The 19,469-nt window shown below is 50.8% G+C and overlaps 1 protein-coding gene across 2 annotated transcripts in view; it reads left to right on the top strand.

The window, feature by feature from the left end:
• Positions 1-1,427: 1,427 nt before the first annotated feature.
• The window catches only part of kcng2 (potassium voltage-gated channel, subfamily G, member 2), a 75,394-nt gene continuing 57,352 nt past the window's right edge, over positions 1,428-19,469 (top strand). Inside the window, exon 1 of one of the 2 annotated variants that reach the window (XM_038810244.1) lies at positions 1,428-1,559. The gene's annotated coding sequence lies outside the window, so the exon portion shown is untranslated. Of the gene's footprint in view, positions 1,560-1,634; positions 1,844-19,469 lie in introns of those variants that run through there. The other variant, XM_038810245.1, reaches the window with a different exon arrangement.

Genomic DNA, 19,469 nt, shown 5'->3' with positions numbered 1-19,469 from the left:
GCATACACCTGCTGCCTCAGGAAGGCAGACAACATTATCAGAGACCCCTCCCACCCAGGCTTTGCCCTCTCCCAGACCCTTCCATCAGGCAGGAGGTACAGAAGCCTGAAGACCCGCACATCCAGACACAGGAACAGCTTCTTCCCCACAGCTACAAGAATCCTCAATGACTCCCCCTCGGACTGATCTGTTCCCTGTAAGAACACTGGGCGCGATTCTCCGCCCCCCACGACGGGTCGGAGAATAGCGGGAGGGCCTTCCCGACATTTTTCCTGCCCTCCCGCTATTCTCCCCCGCCCCCCCCCGCCCAACTCCCGACACGAATCGCTGCCGCCGTTTTTTTACGGCCGGCAGCGATTCACAGCTGATAGATGGGCCGAAGTCCCAGCCCTTTACGCTGTTTTTACGAACGGCAAACAGACCTGGTCTGGCCATTCGTAAAAACGGCGGGAACAACTCGCTTTTTATAACCATGACATCGATTGGCACGGCAGTACCAATCGCGGGCAGCGGGCCCGATGCCCGCACACTATTTCTCCTTCCGCCGCCCCGCAGTATCCATTCGCGGGGCGGCTGAGGGGCATCCCGGCCCGCGCATGCGCGGGTTTCGCGCAAATACGCGATGACGTCATCCGCGCATGCGCGGGTTGGAGTCTTCCAAGCCGTGCATGCGCGGCTGACATCATATGACGCGTCAGCCGGCGCTAACTCCGGCAAGCGGGCTTAACAAAATTAGTTAAGCCCGTGATGCCGGAGCTTACGGCGTCGGGCTGCTAGCCCCGACCGGGGACCAGAATCGGTTCCCGGTCGGGAAGGGGCGCGCTGGCGTCAAACCCGCCCGGGTTTGATGCCAGCCTTACGATTTCTTCCGTTTTGGGAGAATCGCGCCCACTATTCTTGACACCCTATGCTGCTCTTGCTCATGTATTTGCTTTGTTTGGCCCCTTGTTCCACACTGTAACCAATCACTGTTTTGTCAATGTACCATTTGTCAATGTTCTCTGTTGATTATTCTTGTGTCTACTTTGTCCATACTGTGTACGCTCCCTCGGCCGCAGAAAAATACTTTTCACTGTACTTCTGTACATGTGACAATAAATCAAATCAATCAATGGATCTCACATCCCATCCTCTGCTACCTAATTCCGGTAAATATTCCTGATGCTTTGGAGATCTTTCCCGCCATCGATGGTGTCTTCCCCAAAAGTGACCACTTGCTATATTTCAGTATTATATTTGGCCAAGTCCCACACACCACCATCCCAGAGGCAGCTTAGCCTTGGGAGCGCTTAAGAAGTGATGAGAGGGGAGGCGATAGGAGATGCTGATAGATTGAGATGAAGTGGGAGTGAGATTGGGGAGGGGGGGCCTGTGGAGTAGAAACACTGACACTGTGTAACTCTGGACAATACACAGGCTGCTGGCTGTGGGGAGTGAGTGCATGTTGGAGGCGAGTATAGAAGCAGCGGCTACATCCCCCACCCGGACATGTGGAGGCGCCACCTTCATCTGAACACTCTCAGAAGCCAGGCTGAGCAATTCCAGAGACTGAGCAACAGGTAAGTGTGTGTGTGTGTGTGGAGGGGAGCCGCTCACAGAGCAGTCAGAGGCGGTGGGCTTGCAAACAACAAAACACCTGCAGGTCAGGGCGGAGGAAAGTTGGGGGCAGCGCGCAGAAAACCTCTCTCAATCTGCACCAGCATCAAGCACCGAGCGGAGCAGCTTTGCTTTTGGATGGCGAGTAAACCTTCAAATGGACAAGCAGATCGCACCCCGGCTTCGAGTGACTGGGGAGAGAGAGTTGTTGGCTGCTGAGATCAAGCTGCAGAATTGGTGTCTGCAAGTAAGTGGAGTTTAAAGGCTCCAGTGAAGAACGGGGCAGCTTTCTGGCAGTGCGTTTTGTTCTGGATTGTTTGGTGTTTTTGGGAGAGGGAGGGTTGCTTTTACCCGACCTTAAATGCTGAATTTCACTGCACACAAGTTTGTCCAAAGGGTTATTTATCTGAAGCCCTTTGCCTTCATCAACCGGAGACCATCCTGCGGGAGGAATCATCTGGCACTTCCAATTTATTGTGTAATGCTGGGAATGAGCCGCTCTGTCTTATATAAAGGGGAATGGGAAGTGGGGCTTGCAGTGTCGGAGGCTAGTGTGTTCCCTACAATCTGACCACCTTGTGGTCAGGCACACAACATTCCCGTCCCCACCCCCAAGTAAAATATTTTCAGGCCATTAGTTGGTATTTTTATATCACATTCCCAGCATCTGCAGTGTCCTGCTTTTATTTGACTGGTTTTCTCAGCGGGTCTGCCTGTGTTGTAACGTTAATACCTCGACTTTCTCAAGTCCAGTTGCAACTGAAGGTTCGTAACAGCAGCCAGAGGCGTTTTCTTCAGATTCAATTAAACTAATGAATTTTACCTCGGCAACATTGTTGGCTTATTGTGGGCTCTGTGACTTGAGATATTCCATCAGGAGCTTGCTGTGTCTGTGCAGCGGGACTGGGTAGTTGGCCTTGGAGCTTTCCGAGTATTGGGCACTCTGTGAGCTTTATGATGTTGCGTTTGGTCTTTTGAGGGTCTGCGAAATTATGACTGTGCCTGTGTTTTGGGGTTCTGTGTTCTAGGGACTTTTTTTTAGTTTTATAATGTTCTACTTGTGTATTGGGACCGTGTTTATGGTTTAATGTTTGTGTGTTGCTTGTCCTGTGTGGTATGCTGTTCTGTTTGTCTATCGGAGGTTCTGCTGTTTGATAATGTATTCGTGTGTTGTGTGTTCTGTTTGTATATTGGAGTTTCTGTGGTTTGATAATATATTTGTGTATTGTGTGTTTTGTTTGTGTTGTGTGTTCTGTTTATGGATGGGAGTTCTGTGGGTTTGATAATGTATTTGTGTATTGTGTGCTCTGTTTGTGTTGCGTGTTTACTTTGTGTATTGGGGTTCTGTGGATTGATAATGTATTTGTGTATTGTGTGTTTTGTTTGTGTTGTGTGTTCTGTTTATGGATGGGAGTTCTGTGGGTTTGATAATGTATTTGTGTATTGTGTGCTCTGTTTGTGTTGCGTGTTTACTTTGTGTATTGGGGTTCTGTGGATTGATAATGTATTTGTGTATTGTGTGTTCTGTTTGTGTTGTGTGTTCTGTTTGTGGATAGGGGTTCTGTGGGTTGATAATGTATTCGTGTGTTGTGTGTTCTGTGTGTATATTGGAGTTTCTGTGGTTTGATAATATATTTGTGTATTGTGTGTTTACTTTGTGCATTGGGGCTCCGTGGTTTGATAATGTATTTGCGTATTGTGTGTTCTGTTTGTGTTGTGTGTTCTGTTTGTGGATAGGGGTTCTGTGGGTTGATAATGTATTTGTGTGTTGTGTGCTCTGTTTGTGTTGTGTGTTCTGTTTATGGATGGGAGTTCTGTGGGTTTGATAATGTATTTGTGTGTTGTGTGTTCTGTTTGTGTTGTGTGTTCTGTTTGTGGATAGGGGTTCTGTGGGTTGATAATGTATTTGTGTGTTGTGTGCTCTGTTTGTGTTGTGTGTTCTGTTTATGGATGGGAGTTCTGTGGGTTTGATAATGTATTTGTGTGTTGTGTGCTCTGTTTGTGTTGTGTGTTTACTTTGTGTATTGGGGTTCTGTGGATTGATAATGTATTTGTGTGTTGTGTGCTCTGTTTGTGTTGTGTGTTTACTTTGTGTATTGGGGTTCTGTGGATTGATAATGTATTTGTGTGTTGTGTGTTCTGTTTGTGTTGTGTGTTCTGTTTGTGGATGGGTGTTCTGTGGATTGATAATGTATTTGTGTATTGTGTGCTCTGTTTGTGCTGTGTGTTCTGTTTGTGGATGGGTGTTCTGTGGATTGATAATGTATTTGTGTATTGTGTGTTCTGTTTGTGTCTTGGGGGATGTATTGTCTCCACGACAATACAAAATGTTACTTAATGTTTCTACTTCAGAACGGGGAAAAAAATGGGGGGGGGGGCACGGGAGCACAGTGGTTGGCACTGCTTCCTCACACCACCCAGGACCAGGTTCAATTCAGTTTTGGGTGCCTGTCCTTGTAGAGTTTGCACTTCCTCCCCGTGTCTGCGTGGGTTTCCTCCGGGTGCTCCAGTTTCCTCCCACAGACCACAGAAGTGCAGGTTAGGTGGATTGGCCATGATAAATTTCCCCTTAATGTCCAAAGATGCACAGGTTTGGTGGGGTTACAGGGATCAGGTAGGGGAGTGCGCCCAGGCAGTGTGTTCTCTCAGAGGGTCGGTGCAGACATGATGGGCAGATTTGCCTCCTTCAGAACTGTAGGGATTCTATTCTATAGTTCTGTGGTTTGATTATGTATTTGTGTTCTGTTTGTATACCTAGGGTTCTGTGGTTTGATCATGCATTTGTGTGCTGTGTGTTCTGTTTGTGTACGGGGGTCCTGTAGTTTGATCATGCATTTGTGTGCTGTGTGTTCTGTTTGTATACTGGGGATTCTGTGGTTTGATCATGCATTTGTGTGCTGTGTATTCTGTTTGTGTATCGAGCCTTTCTCAAATGGTCAAAGCCCAGCTGCAACTGAAGGTTCGTAACAGTAGCCAGAGGCTTTTTCTTCAGATTCAATTAAACTAATGAATTTTATCTCGGCAACATTGTTGGCATATTGTGGGCACTGTGACTTGAGATATTCCATCAGGAGGTTCATGTGTTTGTGCAGCGGGACTGGGTAGTTCGCCTTGGAGTTTCTTGAGTATTAGGAACTCCGTGAGGTTTATGATATTGTGTTTCGTCTTTTGACGGTCTGTTAATTTATGATAATGCCTGTGTTTTGGGGTTCTGTGTTTTGGGGACTCTTTTGGTTTTATGATGTTCAATTTGTGTATTGGGACTGTGTTTGTGATTTAATGTTGTTTGTGGCTTGCTCGTCCTACGTTGTTTGCTGTTCTGTTTGTGTATTGGAAGTTCTGTAATTTGATAATGTATTTGTGTGTTGTGTGTTTTGTTTGTGTATTGGGGATTTTGTTGATTGATAATATATTTGTGTATTGTATGTTCTGTTTGTTTTTATTAATTGCTTATATATTGGGGACATTCTGTGGTTTTTGTTTTAATGGTGTTGCGGGGTTATGGTGGTGGAATGTTGTGTGTTGGGGCCTTTTTGTGTAAATTTGCTCTATTTTCTTTTCTGGTTTAATTGTGTATTGGAAATCTTTGTGTTTGTACATGTATTCGTGTGTTGAAGGCTCTGTTCATAGTTCAATGTGTTTTTCTTCAAATGTCAGACCCCTGACCACTTCCCCAGCCTATCTTTATCAACCGACAAGTCTATAAAGATATTTCTTTTTTTTTTAAATAATTTTTATTGGAATTTTTTACAGAAAATATAAAAATATAACAAGTATTGCAACAAGCAGTAATATGCAACTAACAGCCCCATAACACCCACAATTCCCCCCAAACCGTAACATCACATGTATCACCCTCCCCCCAACCCGCCCCCCCCCCCCCAACAAGAGAAATTAACCATAAATTGAAATTAAATTAATCAAATTTAAATAAAATAAGCAAACATAATCAACGTCCCCTCCCCCCCCCCCCCCCCCGGGTTGCTGCTGCTACTGTCCCCATACCCTTTCGTTGAGCCAGAAAGTTGAGGAAAGGTTGCCACCATTTAAAGAACCCTGGCACCGATCCTCTCAGGGCGAATTTGACCTTCTCAAGCTTAATGAAGCCCGCCATGTCATTGATCTAAGTCTCCACGCTTGGGGACCTCGCGTCCTTCCATTGTAGCAAAATCCTTCGCTGGGCTACTAGGGACGCAAAGGCCAGCACACTGGCCTCTTTCGCCTCCTGCACTCCCGGCTCTACCCTAACCCCAAAGATCGCGAGTCCCCATCCTGGCTTGACCCTGGATCCCACCACCCTTGACACCGTCCTCGCCACCCCCTTCCAGAACTCCTCCAATGCCGGGCATGCCCAGAACATATGGGCATGGTTCGCTGGACTCCCCGAGCACCTGACACACCTATCTTCACCCCCAAAGAACCTACTCATCCTCGTCCCAGTCATGTGGGCCCTATGCAGCACCTTGAATTGAATGAGGCTAAGCCGCGCACACGAGGAGGAAGAATTTACCCTCTCCAGGGCATCAGCCCATGTCCCGTCTTCGATCTGTTCCCCCAGTTCCCCCTCCCACTTTGTTTTCAGCTCCTCTACTGACGCCTCTTCCACCTCCTGCATAAGCTTGTAGATATCGGATATCTTCCCCTCCCCGACCCAGACCCCCGAGAGCACCCTGTCATTCACCCCCCTCGCGGGGAGCGCAGGGAATCTCTCCACCTGCCGTCTAGCAAATGCCTTTACCTGCAGATATCTAAACATGTTTCCCGGCGGGAGCCCAAATTTCTCCTCCAACTCCCCCAGGCTCGCAAACCTTCCGTCGATAAACAAGTCCCTCAGCTGTCTAATGCCCGCTCTATACCATCCCTGAAATCCCCCATCCATGTTCCCCGGGATGAACCTATGGTTCCCCCTTAATGGAGCCTCCATCGAGCCCCCCACTTCTCCCCATGTCCCCTCCACTGCCCCCAAATCTTGAGGGTAGCCGCCACCACCGGACTCGTGGTATACCTCATGGGAGGGAGCGGCCACGGCGCCGTTACCAGGGCCCCCAGGCTTGTATCCCCACAGGACGCTCTCTCCATCCGTTTCCATGCTGCCCCCTCCCCCTCCATCACCCACTTACGCACCATCGACACGTTGGCCGCCCAGTAGTACCCCGAGAGGTTGGGCAACGCCAGCCCCCCCCATCTCTACTCCGCTCCAAGAAGACCCTCTTCACCCTCGGGGTGCCATGCGCCCAAACAAATCCCATGATGCTGCTGGTCACCCTTTTTTAAAAGGCCCTAGGGATAAAGATGGGCAAGCACTGGAAGAGTGCTTGGATAAAGATGGGCAAGCACCTCGGGAGAACTGTCATTTTGACGGATTGCACTCTGCCCGCCAGCGATAGCGGCACCATGTCCCACCTTTTAAATTCCTCCTTCATCTGTTCCACTAGTCTGGTGAAGTTAAGCTTATGAAGAGCCCCCCAACTCCTGGCCACCTGCACCCCCAGGTACCTGAAACTCTTCACTGCCCTCCTGAAGGGGAGCCTCCCAATTCCCTCCTCCTGATCTCCCGGGTGCACTACAAATACCTCGCTCTTTCCTAAATTTAGCTTATAGCCCGAGAAGCCCCCAAATTCCGCTAATAGCTCCATCACCCCCGGCAATCCCCCCTCTGGGTCCGCCACATATAACAGCAGGTCGTCCGCATACAGCGATACCCGGTGTTCCTCCCCACCCCGCACCAGGTCCCTCCATTTCCCTGACTCCCTCAACGCCATGGCCAGCGGTTCAATCGCCAGTGCAAAGAGCAGGGGGGACAGGGGACACCCCTGCCTGGTCCCACGATAGAGCCTAAAATACTCCGATCTCCTTCCATTTGTGACTACACTCGCCATCGGCGCCGCGTAAAGCAGCCTCACCCATTTGATGAATCCCTCCCCAAATCCAAACCTCTCCAGCACCTCCCACAGGTACCCCCACTCAACTCTATCAAACGCTTTCTCTACGTCCAGCGCCACCACTATCTCCGCCTCCCCCTCCACTGCCGGCATCATGATAACATTGAGCAGTCTCCGCACATTCGTGTTGAGCTGCCGCCCCTTGACAAATCCTGTCTGATCTTCATGAATTACCTCTGGCACACAATCCTCTATCCTGGTAGCCAGGATCTTCGCCAACAACTTAGCGTCTACGTTAAGGAGCGAGATAGGCCTATATGGTCCGCACTGCAAGGGGTCCTTATCCCGTTTTAGGATCAAAGAGATCCTAAAAGTCGTAAAAGTCCCTAAAGACCCCGTTTACTTCTGTCCCCTTCTGCACTACATTTCCACCCCCATCCTTCACTCCCCCAATTTCCCTAGCCGCATCTCGCCTACGGAGCTGATGCGCCAACATCCTGCTCGCCTTCTCTCCATACTCATGTACCGCGCCCTGCGCCCTCCTCCATTGTGTCTCCGCCTTTCTGGTGGTCAAGAAGTCAAAATTGGCCTGCAACCTGCGCCGTTCTCCCAGCAACCCTTCCTCCGGTGCCTCCGCATATCCCCTGTCCACCTCCAGAAGCTCTCCCACCAGTCTCTCCCTCTCCTTCCTCTCCCTCCTTTCCCTGTGGGCCCGGATGGAGATCAGCGCCCCCCGGATCACTGCTTTCAGAGCCTCCCAGACCATCCCCACCTGGACCTCCCCCGTATCATTGGTATCCAGATACTCCTCAATGCTTCTCCAAACCCTCTTACACACCTCCTCCTCCGCCAGCATCCCCACATCCAGGCGCCAGAGCGGGCGCTGGTCCCGCGCCTCTCCCATCTCCAGATCAACCCGGTGCGGGGCATGGTCCGAAATCGCTATGGCCGAATACTCGGCATCCTGCACCCTCGGAATCAATCCCCTGCTCAGGACAAAAAAGTCTATCCGGGAATAAACCCCATGGACGTGAGAGAAAAAGGAATACTCCCGCGCTCTCGGTCTCCCAAACCTCCAGGGATCCACCCCTCCCATCTGGTCCATGTATCCCCTCAGCACTTTGGCCGCCGCCGGTCTCCTACCCGTCCTTGAACTGGACCGGTCCAGTGTGGGATCCAGCACTGTGTTAAAATCTCCCCCCATGATCAGGCCCCCTGCCTCCAGGTCCGGGATGCGGCCCAACAATCGCCTCATGAAGCCAGCATCATCCCAATTCGGGGCATATACATTAACCAGCACCACCTTCTCTCCCCGCAGCTTACTCTTCACCATAATATATCTGCCCTCCTTGTCCGACACCACCTCAGCCGCCTCAAACGCCACCCTCTTCCCCACCAGAATCGCCACCCCCCGGTTCTTCGCGTCCAAACCTGAATGATAAACCTGCCCCACCCATCCCTTCCTCAGACGGACCTGGTCCGCCACCTTCAGGTGGGTCTCCTGGAGCATAGCCACGCCCGTCTTCAACCCCCTTAGATGGGAGAACACCCTGGTTCTCTTAACCGGCCCGTTCAGCCCCCTCACGTTCCAGGTAATCAGCCGGATCAGAGGGCAACCCGCCCCCCTCCCCCGCCGACTAGCCATAGCTTGGCAGATGTTCGCCCCAGGCCAGCACACCCCGCCCGACCCGTCCCCCATGGCGATAGCGCCTCTCCTCTTCCCCCCCCCCGGCCCCCATCGGCTCCTTCCTAGTCATTCCAGCAGCAACCCGGTATCCCCACCCCCCCCCCAGGCTATGACCCCTCCTAGCCGCGACGCATCCTCCATGGTACTTCCGTGAGTCAGCTGGCTTCTGCTGACCCCGGCAGCTCCCGCCAAAACCTATCCCCTCCCGGCATGGGGTCATCCCCCTCTTGCCACACCTCCTTGGCATTGCTGCAGCACGTGAAAGAAGACACGTAGAGGCCCCGCCCCCACCGCAGGCTCCACCCCCCCGCCCCGCAGCGCGGGAAACCAGAGGAAAGCCCGCGCTTTCACACTGCCATACCCCACCCTTCTGACGCAGTTCCCCAAAATCCAGTTTCCCCTCAATCCCCAGCCCCGTACAGAAGAGAACATATAGAACACAAACCCCCAACACTCCCCACCTAACCCACAACCATGCCCAACAAACAAACCCACCCGTAAACAGAGCAAACAGAGAACCAGCATACATAACACACATGTCGAAGTTAAAAAAGTTGAAACAGTTGGAACAAAACAGCCACAGCGGAAACAACGCTGGCCAAAGTATGTCCCCAGGCCCTAGTTCGAGTCCAGCTTCTCCGCCTGTACAAAGGCCCACGCCTCCTCCGGGGACTCGAAAAGTAATGGTGCCCACAGGCGCGCAGGCTGCAGGATTCCAAACCTGACCTGCTTAGCATGAAGCACCGCCTTCGTCCGGTTGAACCCGGCCCGCCGCTTAGCCACCTCCACACTCCAGTCCTGGTAGATCCTCACTACCGAATTCTCCTATTTACTGCTCCTCTCTTTCTTGGCCCAGCGCAGCACACACTCCCGGTCACTGAATCGGTGGAACCGCACCAGCACCGCCCTCGGGGGCTCACCTGCCTTGGGTCTCCTGGCCATCACTCTGTGCGCTCCCTCGAGCCCCAGGGGCAAATGGAAGGACCCTGCTCCCATCAACGAGCTCAGCATCGTGGTCACATATGCCGGGAGATCCGACCCCTCCAGCCCCTCCGCCAGGCTCAGGATCCTCAGATTATTTCGCCCCGTGCGAACGTCCAGCTCCTCCAAGCGGTCCTGCCATTTTTTATGAAGTGCCTCGTGCAACTCCACTTTCCCCACGAGGACCACGGCCTCCTCCTCCCGCTCAGCGGCCTGCTGCTGCAACTCCCGAATAGACTCCTCCTGGGCCACCTGGGTCCCAAGCAGCTTGGTCGTAGTTGCATTCATGGAGTCCAGCAACTCAGCCTTCAGCTCAGCAAAACAACGTAGGAGCGAGGCCTGTTGCTCCTGCGCCCACTTCCACCAGTCCTCGGGTGTTGCGCCGGCCGCCATTTTGTTTTTCTTCCCCCGTTTTTTGGGGGGAGTTACTGCAGCCCTTTTCACCATATAGTGTGGGGCAAGTTCTTCCAGGCACCTTCCCCCACCGAGATGCATAGAAACAGCGCCGTTTGGGGCCCTCGAAACGGCCCAAAAGTCCCTAAATAGCGGGAGCGCCGGGCGCCGTTTTGCTTTTCTTCCCCCGTTTTTTTTGGGGAGTTACTGCAGCCTTTTTCTTCTTCCCACTCCGGGTGAGCACCATATAGTGTGGGGCAAGTTCTTCCAGGCACCTTCCCCCACCGGGATGTGTAGAAACAGCGCCGTTTGGGGCCCTCGAAACGGCCCAAAAGTCCCTAAATAGCGGGAGATGCCGAACGTGCGGCTTAGCTCCACATAGCCGCAACCGGAAGTCGGTGATGTAAAGATATTTCATTGCAATGTTTTGCTTCATGCCAAGAATTTATGGCCTCTACTCTACTCTAAAACACACAAGTCCAATTGAAATAGATATCTGACAAATCTTTATCAACCATCATTTTTACCATTGCAGCCAAATTACTCTTGAAAATGTGGCGAGCTTCAACATCGGAGTATTTTAGACCGCACCGGGGGACGAGACAGGGATGCCCCCTCTTGTTTGTGCTGGCTATAGAGCCGTTGGCAATTGCTCTGAGAGCCTTGAGGGGCTGGAGAGGACTGGTCCGGGGGTGGGGGTGGAGCACAGGGTTTCACTCCATTCGGATGACCTGCTTCTGTACGGTTAGGACCCAATAGAGGGGATGGAAGAAATCATGAGGACTCTCGGGGAATTTGACCGGTTTTCGGGGTAGAAGCTTAATATGGGAAAGAGTGAGATGTTTGTGGTCCAGTCGAGGGGACAGGAGAGGCGACTGGGAGAGGGAAGCTCTGGATACCTAGTGGCACGGGAATGGGACTGGCCCGGCTGGTGGACCAAATGAAGGCGATTTTCGGAGATGGGACGCGCTTCCATTGTCTCTGGCTGGGAGGGTGCAAACAGTGAAGGTGACGGTTCTCCCAAGATTCCTATTAGTATTTCAGTGTCTCCCCATCTTTATTCCACGGTCCTTTTTAAGCGGGTCAACAGAGTGATCACGGACTTCATCTAGGCGGGCAAGACCCCGCGAGTAAGGCAGGTAATGCTTGAGCGGAGTCGGGGAGAGGGCGGGCTGGCACTGCCCAATTTTAGCAACTATTATTGGGCGGCTAATATAGCCATGATCAGGAAGTGGGTGGTGGGGGAGGGGTCGGCATGGGTGCGTTTGGAGGCGGCTTCATGTAAGGGCATCAGTTTGGGGGCATTGGTAACTGCGCCTCTGCCGTTCCCGCCGGCACAGTACTCTACCAGTCCAGTGGTGGTGGCGGCCCTGAGAGGTTGGGGCCAGTGGAGGCGGCATGTGGGAGCAGTGGGAGCATCGGTCTGGGCCCCAATCTGTGATAATCACTGGTTTGCCCCGGGGAGTATGGATGGGGGGGTTCCGGATATGGCGGGGAGCAGGCTTTGAGAGGATGCAGGATATGTTTATAGAGGGGAGCTTTCAGAGTATGAGGGCGCTGGAGGAGAAGTTTGGGTTGGCGACGGGGAAATGAATTCAGGTATCTGCAGGTGCGGGACTTCCTTCGTAAACAGGTGTCAACCTTCCCACTCCTACCGCTAAGGGGGATTCAGGACAGGGTAGTTTCCAGAGGGTGGGTAGGAGAAGGGAGCGTATCGGACATGTATAAGGAGCCTATGGGGAGGGCAGACCGAGGAGCTGAAGCGCAAGTGGGAGGAGGAGCTGGGAGGTGAGATAGAGGATGGTCTATGGGCAGACACGTTGAGTAGAGTCAACAAGTCAGCAACATGTGCCAGGCTCAGCCTGATACAATTAATGTTGTTCACCGGGGTCACATGACAGTGGCCTGGATGAGCAGATTCTTTGGGGTGGAGGACAGGTGTGCAAAATGTACGGGAGGACCGGCGAACCATGTCCACATGTTTTGGACATGTCCAAAGCTTAGCGGATTTTGGCAGGGTTTGCTGACGTCATGTCCATGGTGTTAAAACAAGGGTGACACTGAGTCCAGAGGTGGCGATTTTCGGGGTGTTGGAATACCCGGGAATCCAGGAGGAGAAAGGGGCAGACGTTCTGGCCTTTGCTCCCCTGGTAGCCCGGAGACGGATACTATTAGCTTGGAGGGACTCAAAGCCCCCGAAGTCGGAGACCTGGCTATCGGACATGGCTGGCTTTCTCTGTTTGGAGAAAATCAAGTTTGCCTTGAGAGGGTCAATGTTAGGGTTCACCTGGAGGTGGCAACCGTTCGCCGACGTCTTTGCGGGAAATTAATCGTCAGCAGATGGGGGAGAGGGGGGAATAGTTTAGATTAGAGTAGGGGGTCAATAAGGGTGGGACTTGTACAAGAGGTAAATGCTTTTGCACTATGTTTATGGTTTCATGTATATTGTTTATTTTGTTGTTGTCACTATACCAAAAGTACCTCAATAAAATGTTTATTAAAAAAAAATGTGGCGAGCTTGTCAGAACTGGTGGAAATTACATTTCTGCCCAATTGCCTGAATAAGAATATACTGAAATCTTTACTGTTCTGATCATATTTCCGACATTGCAACAGTGCTGCACTTCAAAGGTGTGTCAGTGGCGATAAAGAGCTTGGGGCTATCCTGAGATTGTGAAAGGCGCCATAAAAATGCAATTTCTTTTCTTTCTAGTGTCACTTGGCTCGGCCCTTTCCTCAATTCGGACAGTTTTCATTGATATCTCTCCAGCTCCCTCGCTCTCTGAATATGTTTTAGTCTTTCTTGTGGTGCATTGGGAGTATGTCATTGTGCAGAAAACAACTTCAATAGAATATGCCAGTTTTAGATATTCTGTGGTACCTGTGAGCTGGTAAGTATGGGTTTCTCAGTGAAGCTCAGGCTCCAAGGAAAGAAACATCACACTCCTGTCCAATTCTCGAAGCGTGGGCAGGATCTTCAAACATTCAACCTTTGATTCCATTTCACATAAATCTGTTCTGATAGTCAAATTCTGATGTGCCGAATGCCTTCTGTGTACAGAGAAGGTTTACCAGGATGATATCAGGGATAAGAGTCTCTGTAATAATCTTTATTGTCACACTTAGGCTAACATTAACACTGCAATGAAGTTACTGTGAAAAGCCCCTAGTCATCACATTCTGGCGCCTGTTCGGGTACACAGAGGGAGAATTCAGAATGTCCAAATTACCCAACAGCACATCTTTCGGGACATGTGGGAGGAAACCGGAGCACCCGGAGGAAACCGACGCGGACAGGGGGAGAATGTGCAGACTCCGCACAGACAGTGACCCAAGCCAGGAATCGAACCTGGGACCCTGGCGCTGTGAAGCATAGTGCTAATCACTACGCTACCATGCTGCCCACTCTGTTGGGGGGGGGGGGGGGGGGGGGGTGGTTGGAGAGGCTGCTCTCCTTACAGCAGAGAAGGCAAGGGGAGGTGAATAGTAGAGTTCCAAATGGGCTTCCATTTCCACTGACCAGGAAGGAACTGTACATTTGGGCTGAGATGTAGAATGGCAGGATCTTACAAAGGAGGCCATTTGGCCTGTTATATAGGTGCCACCTCTTTGCCCGGCTGTCCAATTCAGTCCCATGTCCCAGCACTCCCCCCAGAATCTTTCAAATTAACCCTTTTCAAATAGATTTGCAATTACTTTTGAAAACGACTTTGTGTCTCATTTAAGTATTACATCCCTGATCTTAATAGCCCTCTGTGTGAAAAATAATTCCTGATTTTCCTTCTGGTTCTTCTGGCATTTATTTTAGAACTAAGATGCTTGGTTACTGACTCACTTAAAAGAGGGAACAATTTCTCTCTACTTGCCCCATCAAAATGTCACAATTTTGAACACCTCGATTAAGTGTTTTCTTAATCTTCTCTGCTTTAAGAAGAACAATCCTAGCTTCGCTAGTGTCTGTACAGAACTGAAGTTCCTGATCATCGTGGCAAAGCTTCTCTCTGCCCTCTCTATTAATAATCTTTATTGTCACAAGTAGGCTCACATTACTACTGCAATGAAGTTACTGTGAAAAGCCCCTAGTCGCCACATTCCAGCGCCTGTTTGGGTACACGGAGGGAAAATTCACGTCACAAGCACGTGTTTCGGGACATGTGGGAGGAAACCAGAGCACCCAGAGGAAACCCACGCAGACACAGGGAGAACGTGCAGAATCAGCACAGACAGTGACCCAAGCTGGGAATCGAACCTGTGACCCTGGCACTGTGAAGCAACAGTACTATCCATTGTGCTCCCCTGCTGTCCAAGGCCTACTACACTCCAAATCCTACAGAAACATAGAAAACAGGAGCAGGGGGAGGCCGAGTAAGTGAGTGAATGTGGGATCACTGGCATGCAAAATGATGAAGTTCGGAAATAATGTGACTGCCCCAATTTTAGAATGTCTTAATCTGCCAATAACTCCAGTCCTGGAGTTATCTTTGCATCTCACAGTCCCGCCAAACCTCCCTTAATCTATGTCTACTGTAAGTAATATTTTTAAAAATAAATTTAGAGTATCCAATTATTTTTTTTCCAATTGAGAGGCAATTCAGCATGGCCAATCCACCCACCCTGCACATCTTTGGGTTGTGGGGATGAGACCCACGCAGACATAGGGAAAATGTGCAAACTCCACACGTACAATGAGTAGCATATATATATATATATAATCCACAAAAATGTAGTGGAGAAAATGAAAAGCTTTTAAAAAAATGTCTCCATGGTTCTTCTCCCGGGGGTAGCTCACCCAGTGTCAGGGAGAGTAGTCTTCAATTGAGAAAAGCTCTTGGGACAGTCCCAGGGAGAGAGGGTAACCCCGATTTGCGAGGAGCAGAGGGACATAGACTCGGAGGTTAGTTACCAATCAGTAAGTTCTCTCTGGGATGTGTGATGTGGAGATAAAAGAGGATCACATGCGGCAGCCTCCCCGAACAGGCGCCGGAAAGTGGCGACTAGGAGTTTTTCACAGTAACTTCACTTGAAGCCTACTTGTGACAATAAGCGATTTTCATTTCACTTTTCATTGTTCACAGACCATTATTTTACACTGGAAAGCGCCAATTTGAGTCAACAGCACAGTTAGCAAGGCACCTCCTGCATTAGAGGCACTTAATGAAAATATCTGGGAAGATAGTGTGCCCTCCGTGGGCAGCAAGCGAGCGACTAATGTACAGGAGATTTGCAGGAAAGCCCATTAACGCTGGGAGGCAAAACCAATTGAAATGGACCCGACTGGAATATAGTGATGTTGATAATGGTTTAAAATGGAATTACGCTTGATGGCGACGCTTAACTACCTTTCAATTTAGGCTGTGTGATTGTAGCACTGGAGTCTTGGGGAGGGACAGGGTGGGGGTGGTCTTGGGGAGGGAGGGGGGGGGGGGGGGGGAGAATAATTGATGTGAATCACTCAAGGTGATTTTCTGATTCCCGAAGAAGCCCTTGATTTGTGTGTGTGTGTGTGTGAGAGAGCGAGAGAGACATGTATCAATGTCAAAACTGTTGCAAATTTCGGCATCAAATCACAAAACTGTGGAGGGATCCACCCAGGTGCTTTTTACTTTTCCTAGCTCAAATTAAAGTGCTTTCTCTCCTGTTGTTATTACACTGGACGTTGTGGTTTACAAAGCTGTTCTATTTCTTCTTGGAGCTGGTCGGTTCTGCTTTAGCTTGCGTGTGTGTGTGTGAGGGGAGGGGAGCAGATTAATCATGGGGTGGGGGAATTACATCTACTTTATGAAAAGTGTTGACATCACAGATATTTGGGGCTCTGTGAGGAGGGAGGGAAGAGGGGGGGGGGGGGATTAATTTACTAAATGATAAAAGCCAATTACTGCGGATGCTGGAATCTGAAACAAAAAAACAAAATGCTGGACAATCTCAGCAGCATCTGCAGAGAGAGAGAGAGAAGGGGCTAATGCATCGAGTCTGGGTGACTCTTTGTCAAAGCTTTCAATAAATGAATCTGGTCGCGCCTTTCGAGACCTTTGGCTGTCTTTCAATCTTGCAACAAATTCTGTTCCAGCTTTCAGTGTGTGGCGGTGCAGTATATCACTCCCAGAAAGGTACTGGAGGAGGGTTTAGCTGTCGGTCGCTTTGAATTCCCCCTCGAGGTTTGGAGGGGGGGAGCTGCCAATGAGCTCCCAACCCAGAGTTGGGACTTCTCTCAGTAACTCCCAGTGCGGGGATAGTTGGTGCGACTCGCAATGTTGGCCACAGCAGCTTGGAGCCAAGACGTTACAAAGTGAGTGATTGAACCAGCAATGTCACAGAACATCAATTTAACCAGGATGGAGACTCCCCCCCCCCCCCCCACTTTCTGTAAAACAATGGCCATAAATACCGCCAAGTGGAGCCTGACTTTAATGCTCACTGAAATCCAGTTACAGATTGTGGTCCAAATCTGTCATCCGAAGCGTCTCTCGTGGATTTATTTGGATCAGTGTAACCTTGCCACGCAACAGTCTGAACTTGCTTCCAGAGACTTCATTTTGTGTTCCTGACACTTTTTGTGTTATTGGGCCGTGGCAAACGGCAGGACAAGTTGCTTTGGGCGTTTCCTTCTCGAACCAGAAAGCAGAAAGAAGCAGAGTTGATGCGCCGCTTTGCAGCTCTTCATTGAGTATGGGACAGTGTCGGGGCGCTAACCTTTCTGGCTGAATGAATGCCAGGAGAGGGATTCTATCGCTTGCTTCTGGCTTGGTGCAGAGGCAGCCGTGTCCCTCCCTCCTGTGCTGTGTGTGTGTGGGGGGGGGGGGGGGGGGTTGGGGAGGTGCTGGATGGGCCCCAAGGGATTCCTTTGCCTTGAGCACATGGTGGGTGGGGGGAGAGCAGCCTCCAGCCCCATGCACTCTTGCCCTGGTCGAGTCAGTGCTCTTTGCGGTGACTCAGTCCATTTTATCCTCTGAATAAAGTTGTGTCCAGTATTGGAAAGTCCACGAGTGGAAAGTGGAGGGTCTTCCGTGGCAAGATATGTGGAGAGAGAGAGAGTGGGCTGAGATGGAAGGTGGAGTATTCATGAACAATTCATAGAGAGAGCTGGGTTCGAGTGTGTTCAATAGAATTTGCACATTAGGGCTGTGAACACACTGAATACATTCTACATTTACTCTTCACATTGGAGTTACAACGCTCTGGCACAGCAGAGGGATTGGTTGAACCTAAGGAGAGATCAAAGAGTTCAAAAGTGTTAACTTCAGAAAGAAACAATTAGCGTGACTATTCACCTATTTGGTCACCGATCCCTTTCCCCAGCACGGTAACAGCTTTACTGTTTGCCTATCGCTTCCATTCTTGCATGTGTCCTGACACAGGGGTTCCTGGAGTCACATCTGGACAGTGTTGGTGAAGGATCATTGCCGAGCTGGCATCACTGTCCTGTGTATCGGTGATCGCTGCCCTCTTAATGACTCCTCCCTATGCAACAGGGAGACCCGGAGTGGCAGCCAGTATTGCAGGGCTGTACTCTCACATCCTGAAACAGGGGGGGGGGGGGGGGGGGGGGGGCAGGAGCCGCTTGGCTGTCGGCCACTCATGCATGTGTATGTTACACAACCATGCAGTGCTGGTCCGAGAAATCTGAGGACAACCTCCGTGACTGCTTGGAGACTGTGGACTGGTCCATATTCAAGGCCGAGGCACCTAACCTGGACGAGTACGCAACCTCCGTCACAGACTTCATCAGTAAGTGTGTCGACGACTGTGTACCGAAGAAGACAATACGGGTATTCCCCAATCGGAAACAATGGCTCAACCAAAAGGTTCACTCCCTGCTGAAGTTCCGGACGGAGGCGTTCAAGTCTGACGATCCTGACCTATATAAGAAATCTAGGTACGACGTACGGAAAGCCATCGGGGATGCAAAAAGACAATACCGCATCAAACTAGAGTCCGAGGCCAACGTCACTAACCCACGAAGACTATGGCAGGGCCTACACAACATCACAGGCTTTCAAGCAAGGCCAGGCGGAATATCTGGGGCTGGAGCATCCCTACCCGATGATCTGAACAAGTTCTATGCCCGCTTTGAGCAGTCAGCCAATGTATTAGTGCCACCCGCCCCAACAGCCCTGGACACACCCATACCCACTATTACAGCCTCAGAGGTAAGAGCTGCCTTCTTGAAAGTGAACTTGGGGAAAGTGACGGGCCCCGACGGAGTCCCTGGGCGAGCCCTCAGAGTCTGCGCAGACCAGCTGGCGAGTGTATTCGCAGATATCTTCACCAGCTCACTCCTCCGCTCTGAGGTCCCCACCTCCTTCAAGAAGGCCACCATAATACCATCACCAAAGAAGAACAAGGTACCGTGCCTCAACGACTACCGACCGGTGGCCCTGACGTCTGTTATCATGAAATGCTTTGAGCGGCTAGTCATGAGACGGATCACTGCCAGCCCCCCAGACGGTCTCGACCCATTGCAGTTTGCCTATCACCACAACCGGTCCACAGCAGACTCTATCTCACTGGCTCTGCAATCAACACTCGAACACTTCGACAACAAGGACACTTATGTCAGACTACTGTTCATAGACTACAGCTCTGCCTTCAACACCATTATCCCAACATGACTAATAACCAAACTCCACAATCTTGGACTTGACCCCTCCCTGTGCAGCTGGATCCTTGATGCCCTCACCAACAGACCGCAATCTGTCAGGATAGGCAACAGAGGGCAGCACGGTGGCGCAGTGGGTTAGCCCCGCTGCCTCATGGCGGCGAGGTCCCAGGTTCGATCCCGGCTCTGGGTCACTGTCCGTGTGGAGTTTGCACATTCTCCCCATGTCTGCGTGGATTTCGACCCTACAACCCAAAAGATGTGCAGGCTAGGCGGATTGGCCACGCTAAATTGCCCCTTGGAAAAAAATAATTGGGTACTCTAACTTTTTTTT

The sequence above is a fragment of the Scyliorhinus canicula genome, chromosome 10, assembly GCF_902713615.1.
Source record: "Scyliorhinus canicula chromosome 10, sScyCan1.1, whole genome shotgun sequence".
Classification (NCBI taxonomy): domain Eukaryota; kingdom Metazoa; phylum Chordata; class Chondrichthyes; order Carcharhiniformes; family Scyliorhinidae; genus Scyliorhinus; species Scyliorhinus canicula.
This window is presented reverse-complemented; position numbering and strand designations above follow the sequence as displayed.